Source organism: Martes martes (genome assembly GCF_963455335.1).
Source record: "Martes martes genome assembly, chromosome: 15".
Classification (NCBI taxonomy): domain Eukaryota; kingdom Metazoa; phylum Chordata; class Mammalia; order Carnivora; family Mustelidae; genus Martes; species Martes martes.
The window spans coordinates 67917450-67927189 of record NC_137903.1 but is presented as its reverse complement, the minus strand read 5'-3'; the positions used below and the strand labels follow the sequence as shown (position 1 = coordinate 67927189).

The 9740-nt window shown below is 55.9% G+C and overlaps 1 long non-coding RNA gene across 1 annotated transcript; it reads right to left on the bottom strand.

The window, feature by feature from the left end:
• Positions 1 to 238: 238 nt before the first annotated feature.
• LOC308356308 lies at positions 239 to 8391 on the bottom strand. Its single transcript, XR_013968068.1, has 5 exons — positions 7774 to 8391; positions 7294 to 7337; positions 6896 to 7043; positions 976 to 1226; positions 239 to 417 (listed from the first exon to the last, which is right to left on the bottom strand). It is a non-coding gene; the product is annotated as an uncharacterized lncRNA (long non-coding RNA).
• Positions 8392 to 9740: the final 1349 nt, after the last annotated feature.

Sequence of the window (9740 nt, the reverse complement as noted above, 5' to 3'; positions counted from 1 at the left end):
CGTGAACAGAAGGTCGTGGCTGCCATGGTCCCCTTGCTTCACTGAGACACACGGCCCACGGAGGGATGAGACGGCAAATCACCCAGAGGCAGAGCCAAGAAACCCAGGGTGGGGAAGACAGGCGTTGAGCTGATTAACTCTAACACTGACCTGTGTTCAACTTCACATGTGCGAACTCTCACTGAGGGGCTCCTCTGGCCCCCTCCGTTGATTGTAAGCCCACACTGGACACAGCACTGGGCAAGCCTGGCGTTTATTTGACCCAGGCATTGAAGAGCAGGTCGGAACCGTTGCCTTAAAAGCTGGCGAAGGACACCGGGTTGACAGGGGAGAGACCCAAGAGTTCTGCCCATTGTTCCAGGACCCGGGAGCCCTGAGCTCGCACACCCACCAGCCATGCTAAGTGAGAGATGAAAACTACAGGAAGAAAAACAAAAGGCATTACTTTCCCCAGACTGTTACCCCGAAATGAGGATACAGAGAGGTGACTGTACATACCCGCACCCTGCTTGAGTAACAAAAACCCCTAATAAACCAGGGCTAAGAGCCAAACGGGCTGAAAATTCCCCTGCTACAGAGTCCCACGCAACGAGAAGTCCCTGAACCCCACGGAGACCCGAGTGCCTGTGCACAGCCGAGCAGCCCCCAGAGGAAAGGGGCGCGGGGTAGGGGCTTCTGGTGGCCCAGGGCCCACCGGCAGGGACGCAGAAAGAGACCGAAAGCTCCCGCCTGGTGCATTGCACGGCCTTGCCTGGACACGGGGCTCTCGGGGAGGCAAGGAAGGCTGCTCAGGACAGCTCAGAACTGTCACGTGGGGCAAGTCTCCTCTCGTGGCACCTCACGGCCGTCCTTGCGGTCACAACCGCGCGCTCCCCAGCGTCGCTGTGCGGGCTCGCTCGGAGCCCCCCACCTGCCACTTTCCGTTCATCTCAACCTTCACTAAGGTCTCAGGGATTCAAGGGGCCCGGTTCTGACCTGCAGCCTCTGGCAACAAAGAAGAGTTTCTCAGTCCGGCTCTTTCAGGAGAGGGGGTTTTCGTCCAAAGACAGATCTCCTGGGCATCCGGGGACGGGGCTGCGTGCGGCGATGGCCCAGGAGAGGCGGACTGAGAAGCCGAGGCGCCTCTGGCGGGGCTGGCTCGTCCCTTCTCCTTCGCGACAGCGCCTGGCGGGCCACCTGTGAGCCCACGGCGGCCTGGCGGCCCGGCGGCCTGGCCCGGCTCGCAGCTGGCGACGAGAACGCGAGGAACCGGGTATAAATGGGAGTGAAATGTGTAAATCTGGCAACACCGTCTTAAAGTCAAACGCCCCGTCCTGGGTTTTCTCCCTGCAGGAGGACGGGAGGCGGACACGGCGCTGACAGCCCGCGTGGGGCCGGGCACAGGCCGCAGAGAAGCCAGAAGCGCACGACGGGAGGACACGGCCCGGACGGGGCGTGCAGGGGACCCGTCTTCCGCCCCGACCGCGCCCCGCGGGGGCTGCGAGGAGACGATCCCGCTCCGCGTCCGAGCCCCGTCGTCTTCTGTCTCGGACCGCGGCTTCGCGGGCGACAGCGGGGGGCGGGCGCGGACGGGGCTGCCCGGGGTCCAGGCCGCCCCGGTGCCCTCGGCCGCCGCAGGCGGAAACGGCTCCAGCAACAGCCGTGTCTCCGCTCCCGGTCCGGGAAGCAGGCGTCGGGGCTCGGGGCCAGCGCGGTCCGGGAGCGGGTTGGGCGCTCCCCTGGCCTGGTCCCGCGGTGCCTCCGAGGGCCGAGCGGCGCGTCTGGCCTTAGGGTCTCTCCGGAGGCCCCGGCACCGAATCCCAGCACACCGTGGGGGGGGGGGGCTTCAACCTATGATTCGGGGAGGAGGGGACCCAACATGCACCCACGGCGGCGGCCAGCCGGGGGGACAGCGCGTGAGCCCCACGTGAGCTTCAGGGGAGGCCGAGCGGCGCCTTCCAAACTCTGCAGCGGCCTCGGGCTTCCAGGCCCGCGTCGGCGGTTCTCAGGCACCGGGGGCTCAGGGCAGCTGCAGTCACAGCACAGGACGGCTGTATGCGTCCCGCGGTCCTGGTCCCCAGCCCGGGCACACATCAGGATCGGCGAAGGAGCGGCTCGCACTGATGACCGGATCCCCCCACCCAACTGCTGACTCGGGGGTCTGCGGCAGGGCCTGCGACTTTACGCGTCTCACGGGGTCCCAGGTGGCGCTGATGCTGCTGGTTGGGAGAGGACACAATGAGGTCCGCTCACACAGTGTCTGCCTACTGTCCCACGTGTCGTCCAGCAAGCACACAACTGTCACTAGCATCCGACCCAAAGTCCTGAAGCCGGCTGCTGCTGGAAACACCAAGCACCGTCCGTCCATCTGAGTATATCAGAAGACAAAGACGCATTTCCACTCAGCGACGTGCTGAGTGACCAGATGCGTCCTTTATGCAACAGACATTACTAAGTGCTGGTTTTGTGTCAGGCGCTAGACAGAAAACCCCAGCTCCTGAGCTGTTTACATGTGAGTGGGGAAAGCCATCACTTTTGGAATTTCTATGATGTTCTAAGCCCCGAACAGTAATTATCTCGAATTCCCACACAGTGTCATTATTCCCATTTTTGGGATGAGAAGGTGGAGTCTCACCCGGTTAAGGAAGCACCAGCTGCCCATGTCACCACAACCCACGCGCTTTCCATCAGACCACAGGGGAGTGTATTTGGCTAACACTACACAGGGCCTTTTAGCAGAAATACCCCATATTTTGTCAGCAAAGTATTTCTTTTTCATTTACCACAACCCGGATGGATCCGTGAAGGTACTGGGAAGCTTCAAGGGTTCCCGAGGGCTGAGACAGGAGGGCCGTGGGCCACGGGAGGAGACAGTTTTCCTGACCAGTGACCACAGCCCGCTGTCCGCATCGCAGGGCCTGCCGGGGTCCTGCGGGGCTGGACTACGCTTTGCTGGGTTCACTGGAACACCAACGTCGCATTAAAACTAGCATGTCCCTGGCTCACACTGGAGACCCTTCCTCGAGTCACTTTTTTCCATAAGTATTTCTTGAAGCCTCTGTGAGCCGGGCCCTGCCGCTGGGAACAGTGGAGAATTCGAGCGAAGAGTCTGCCCCTGCTTCCCAGAGCTGGTAAAGCAAGTGCCGCACCTTCTTCCAGGCTGTCCTCCAGCTCCGACCCTGGGGACCCTCTCTGGGACGGTAATTTTCGCCTTATGTTTTATGGTTTGAACTTTTCATCTTTATTCACGATCTCCATTCACGCATCAGTTTGTGCCGGGTTTTCATTTATCCATTTGTTTTTGTTTCTTGTCAGCAGAACTACTGATATACAGGAGTTGGGGGCATCCGGCTGGTTCAGGCCGTCGAGCGTGTGACTCTTGATGTCAAGGTTGTGAGTCCAAGCCCCATGTTCGGTGCAGAAATTACTTTAAAATTTTTTTAAAAATCTAATAAACACATATGTTATATAACAAATATATTACATTATATATATGTAGTTAGATATGTGGTGAGACAATAGAATGATTTCTTAAGAGAAATGACAGTGGTCATCCAAGATCTTGGGGAAATATTAAAAAGAGGACGTGGGTCCTGGGGCAATGGAAGAAAGAAAAAAATTCTTGGAAGGTAAAGAATCTATGATCCTCAAAAAAGATATGAGCCTGCCCGCAAGTAGGGAGGGAGGAGAAGACAATCTTAAAAGAGAAAGAGGACGGGGGCGCCTGGGTGGCTCAGTGGGTTGAAGCCTCTGCCTTCGGCTCAGGTCATGATCCCGGCGTCCTGGGATCGAGCCCCGCATCGGGCTCCCTGCTCAATGGGGAGCCTGCTTCCTCCCCTCTATCTCTGCCTGCCTCTCTGCCTACTTGTGATCTCTGTCTGTCAAGTGGATAAATAAAATATTAAGAAAAAAAAAAAGAATCGGGCAACCCAGAGTTCTGGCCTCTGCTAAAAAAAAAAAAAAAAAAAAAAAAAAAAAAAGAGAAAGAGGACGTCTGGGAGGCAGAAAGAGCACGATACCCTGGGAGGAGCTCCTGCGCGGACGGACGGCTTCCCGTCCCAGGTGGGGCTGCCAGCCTGGACCTCGGTGAGTGCGGCGGGCCGGCCAGCTGCACGGTCAACTTCGGGGCACAGTATTCGGCTCCCAGGTTTTTTTTTTTTTTTTTTTTTAATTTATTTATTTGACGGACAGAGATCACAAGTAGGCAGAGAGGCAGGCAGAGAGAGAGGGGGAAGCAGGCTCCCCGCCGAGCAGAGAGCCCGATGCGGGGCTCGATCCCAGCACCCTGGGATCATGGCCTGAGCCGAAGGCAGAGGCCTTAACCCACTGAGCCACCCAGGCGCCCCAGGTGTTTGTTTTTTTAAAAGAAGACAAGAGTTTAAGTGTATCAGCTTGCAGGCCTGGAGATCTTTAGTAGCTGAGAACATACCATATTACGTTCGGGGGGCTTGAAACCAGCCCCAGCTGCACGGAGGACTCAGTTCCTGACTCCGAAAGTCACGCCACCGCTCCACCTGGAGACGGAGGCCCCGCGAGGGAGGGACGCACCAAGTGCGGCAGCAACCAGGTCTCTGTGCAGTTCTTAAAAGCCCTCTGTGCCCAGGTGCTATGGCGAACACACGTAGTTTTATTCCCACCTAACCGAGACTGTAAGCTCAACGAACAGCCGTCTCCACACACATTCTGGGCTGTCCAAGAGCAAAGTTGTCTTGTAGGTTTCTTCTCCGAATTCGAGCAGACGGAGAGAGGCGATGGTTCTTGAACTGAAACGCCTTCCCCCAGAGGCGCATTCCTGTGGCCAGCACGAGGGTCTTAATAACACCCACACCGGGCCGTCTGCCCGGATTTCTCACACACCCTCCGGTGCGGCTTCTCAAACGCGGCTCAGCAATTACCGAGGAAGCTGGTTCACCTGCGGATCCTGTCACCGGGGCCTCACCAAATAAATCTGAGGCAGAGGGTTCGTGGTCAACACATGGTGAAATTCTGTGCCGTTGTAATAGGGTTAGAGACAAACGTACTGTGGGGGCATTTCACCACTCAGCTGAATTTACTGAGTGTGTACTACGCGCCCATCAGTGTGCTACGTACAGAGGACACCATGGTGGACACAGCCTGTTCTTATGAAAGTATCGTCTAAATAAATAATTGCACAAGTCAGTGGAGAGCCACAACTGTGGAAAAAGGCACAAAGAAGAGAGACACAGCGCCAGGAAAACCTGTGGCTGAGACATTTTCCCCAGTCCCAGACATCAAGGAAGTCTTCTTCTGAAGGCTCAGTAGGTTATCTGGACAAGAGGGGACAGAGGAACATTCCAGACACAGCGGGAATAGCAAGTGTAAAGGCCCTGTGGTCACCAAAGGGGCTTAGAGAGTCTGAGAAGCTGCCAGAAGCTGCCCAGTGGACTCCCATGTAGTCCCAGTGTCCGGAGATCTTTACACACTCTAACGTACACACTCTAATGTCCCATCCCTCTGGAAGTCTGATGAAATTGAAGAATTACCGATTTGCAAAAAAGAGCCCTTATTTACAACTAGACGTGAGCTGCTCTAAGATCTACCGTCAGTTAAAACCGGCAGGGCAGCTGCCGTGCAGGTCTGGGGAAATCACACACCCTGTGTCACCAGGGCCCAGGCTAAGATAAGGCAACAGCCGTCTAAATCCCACAAGCCCCAGAAAGCCTGGTGGGGACTGACTCCACTGTTGGCACCGGAAGTGGAGAAAGGTGGTGGGCAGAACCTCAGCGGGACCAGCCCTTGCCAACAGGGCAGAGCCCGATTGTGACCGTAGGACAAGAGAGACCTGTTTTCTGAACACTCTTTTCGAGACCTCCTCCAGCTCTGCTCCCTGCTCCTTCCGGAGCCGCCTTCTCTGACCCTTGTGGCCTGGGCTTTTCCCATGGCCTACTTTTACAATGACTTGTCTTTCTTACCACAAAAGAAAGAAATTTGGTGCTCTCATTGGATGATCAAATATCAGCTAAGGGGACCCCTCTTAGGATTTGTATTTTGAAAAAGGTCTGGATAATAGTAACTCAAAAGAACAAGTCAATGTGTGTCCAATTTCCCCAAATCATTATGGCAGACAGGGACAGACCCTCTAACTTTGAGCTGGGCACATGGTTCCCAAAATAAGGGTTGTATTTCTCAGCGTCCCATGTAGCCAAGTGTCGCCTTGGGGCCAAGTCCTGACTAACGGGATGGGAGCGGTTTCTCCGACAGGTGTCTCCGTTAGGGACGGCGACCCCGGGCCTTGTTCTTCTTCGTGTTTGTCCTCCAGCCTGGCCGGGACGACTGACGTCCTAGGCATTACCTTGGGCCATGAGAGCAGGGGCCACATGGGAGGGATGGCAAACAGGTGAGCTGGAGGGGGCCTGAGGACCTAAGGGATGAGGCCGTTGTCCCAGTCCTGGGCCCCCTTCCTCCAGACTCATAAGTAAGAAGAAATAAATCCCATGTTGTTGGAGCCATTGTTAATCTGGGGTTTCTGTTATAGCCAGAGCCAAGTTTACTGATAAAACCATCATGGGGATTTTTCTTTCTTTCTTTTTTTTCTTTTTCAGTGGAAGATCACAGTGCAATTTCTTCTTGGGTCCCTCACATGTAGGCAACGATATTCTCCATTTTCATGTGTGGCTGCTTCTTCGAGTCAACCCAAGGTGGCTCGCAAGATGCGAGAGGAACACGGGTTCGCAGGAGCACGGGCCGGGGGCCCGAGGCCTCGGTCTGAAGCCGGCCCTGCCGCAAGCTGGCCAGCGAGCTTCCCTCACTGGGCTTCTCCTTCCCCCTAGAAACAGCTTCCAGGCCCTCCTACGAACCTGGTCGTTTGTAAGACCAGGCTCACTTGGTGTCACCTGCCCCCGTGCCCACTCTGCCCATCGGAGGACATGATGATGAGGATGAGTTTTCGTCTTACCTTACCGACGGGCTGTGTTTTCACAGTCCGCAGCGCCTGTCTGGAACTCGGCGACACACTTCTCCACTGGCCGAGAACAAGGTTAGGCTCCCACGCGAATTCCAAGACAATAATCAACCTGCAGTTAAGCAGCGGTGCTGAGGGGGTCCTAGAACAGAACAGTTTGTAGAAGATTAGGGTGTGTGTGGCCCGGAAGTGCTCGGTGTCTGATTGGAGAGGGGACAGAAACAGCCCCCAGCCCCGCCCGCGGCAGAGAAGAGGACGCCCTGCTTGTCTCCTGTGTTCTCTCGGGGAGAGTCACCCTCCCAGGAATGGCACTTCCCTCTCACATTCAGATGCCTACGAAAGCTAAAAAAAAAATGAGTCTCCAGAGTTGCCAAATATCCTGGGGCTGTTACCTGGCTTTCTTCAGTTGAAATCTGCCTTCATTTGAAAATTCGCCCTGTAGGTAAAAGAGAGGCCACTTTGTGGATCTGGCCACGTTCTCTTAAGCAAACTTGATGTAGATGCCCTGGGAGCCGTAAAGGGTCTTGAAGGATGCTCTTTTTCAAGGCTTTGCAGTCAAGCCTGACTTGTCCCTTTGCTGTCGTGTCAGGAGAGATCACCGAGCAGGTGTGACCCCCATGAGCGGCGCCCGGCCCTCGGACCTCGAGGGCCCCTCACTCCGCCCTGTCCTCGGAATGTGGGTTGCACTTGCCTTTCCTGTTCCCAGAGGCTGCTCCAAAGACAGCCTTGAGACAATGACGCGCTGTTGAGAACCCTGCGCCTCTGTAGAAACTTCCACGATGTGGCAGTGGATGTGCGGGTCCCCCACCCCTCGCCTCCACCCCAGACAAGCCTCATCTATAACCTCCTTGCTTGTTCTCACTGCCACCTACCCGCCTGGAGTGGCCGCCTTGTTCTTCCCTGTCCTTTGCTTATAGGGACAGTGTCAGAGGACACCTGCGGGGATCCCAAGGAGTTCGCAGAACACAGCAGCTTGGAGTCAGTGGTGGGGGAGAGGCTGAGCGCAGATCTGGTTTTATCTGCCGGGATAGCAGTGGGGGGCCGGGGATGATGTCGTTGCGGTCTGGGGAACTGTGGTCTGCTTTAGTCTAGTTCCTCCTTTGCAAAGAGCAGGTTAGACCTGTACCTTTCAGTTGTATCTTGTCTCTATTAAAATGTCTTTATTACAACGGAAGGTGTTCCCTCAACCGCCCCTAACCGGAGCCCTTTCTCTGCCTTTGCACCCGCTGTCGCCCCTGCCCTCCCCTCCCTTCCTTTCACCTTCCACCACCTGCAGGAAGCCCTCCCCACTCCCCGCAGGGGTTAGGTCTGCTCAAGCACTCTCCCAGCACTCTTGGGAGCGCCCAAGAACAGAACAAGAACACAGAACAGAACAAGCTGCTTGGCCCCTCGGGCTCTCGGGCGACCAGCAAAGTGACCCGGTATGCAGTTAGGTCCCTCAGTGTTCAGTGAATGAGCAAACGAAGCTTCTTTCCACTCTGCTCCTTCCCATGGCGCTACCGAGGTCCTGTTGGGCCCGCCCCCTTCCAGAAGGGCCATCTCTTCTCGCCAAACTGCCACTGCGTCTCTTGCTCTGCTACCTATCGTGAAACATAATGATTTACCAGCCTGCATTGTTGTTCACTCATTCCCGTGGGGCTTGCCTTACGGACCGGACCGTCTGCTGTCAAAGGACCACATCTTCCATGTCTTTTGTGATGCCCTCAATTCCTAAGGCCACGCTATGCGCACCGTGGGCGACCGTGAATGACCGATGGGAAGTACATGAATCCAAGACAGGCTTCTGTAACTCGTGACCCAGTGAACACTCGCATTCTCCCGGGGAGCTTTCAACCCAGAAAACAAAGAGCCTTACGTAAGTGCACCCACTGGACGCCGGCAGCTGTGCTAGCACTTTCTGTGGGGGGGGGGGGGGTCTTCCTTCTGAAGAGGCAGTGAGGTCTCGTGGCTGTGAGCATGGGCTCTAGAGCCCTGCCCGGACCTGAATGGGGCTGCCTTCTCGCTGGCCTTCGGGATTGAATCTGTACGATACGTAGTTTCTTCACCTGTGAGACGCAGGTAATAGTGAGAGGGCTGGGTTAGGCTTCCTCAGAGAAACAGAACCAATAGGGTTAGATCGACAGCGGGAGAGAGAGAGATGCAGACACAGATGAGGAGACCAGTTACAGAAATTACCACCCAGTTATGGAGACCAAGAAGCCCCCTGATCTGCCACCAGCAAGCTGGAGACCCAGGAAAGCCAGGAGTGTAATTTAGTCCAAGGCCTGAGAGGAGGCTGATGGTGTAAATCGTGGTTCGGTCTAAAAGCCCAAGAACCAGGAGTGCCAGTGGCCGAGGGCAGGAGAAGATGACGTTTCGGCTCCGGCAGAGAGAGAGAGAATTTGCCCCTTGCCTGCCTTTCTGGTCTTTTCAGCGGCTCGTCCCTCAGTGCACTGGATGGCGCCCACACCCTTCGCCGAGAGCTCCCCTCGACTCAGCCTACTCACTCCAATGCCAACCTCTTCCAGAGACCCCCTCACAGACTCACCAAGAACCATGTTCTGCCAAACCGCTGGGCATCCCTTAGCCCAATCAAAATGACACAGAAAATTAACCAGTGCAAGGACCTACCTCATTAAGGGTTAAAAAGGCAATACAGAGCGGGACACAGCCAACAGAAGGTGATGCATATTGAGCACCCGGCACAGTGTCTGTCTGCGCGTGTCTGACAGACGCGGTCTTTATGCACCCACGCAGCTTCGAACGTCGCGACGGAAGGTTTGAATGGAGCAAGAGGTCTTGGAGGAGCCGGGGCTCAGGGTCTGGTCTCCTGGTCATTCCACTCATTTACGTCCTTGGT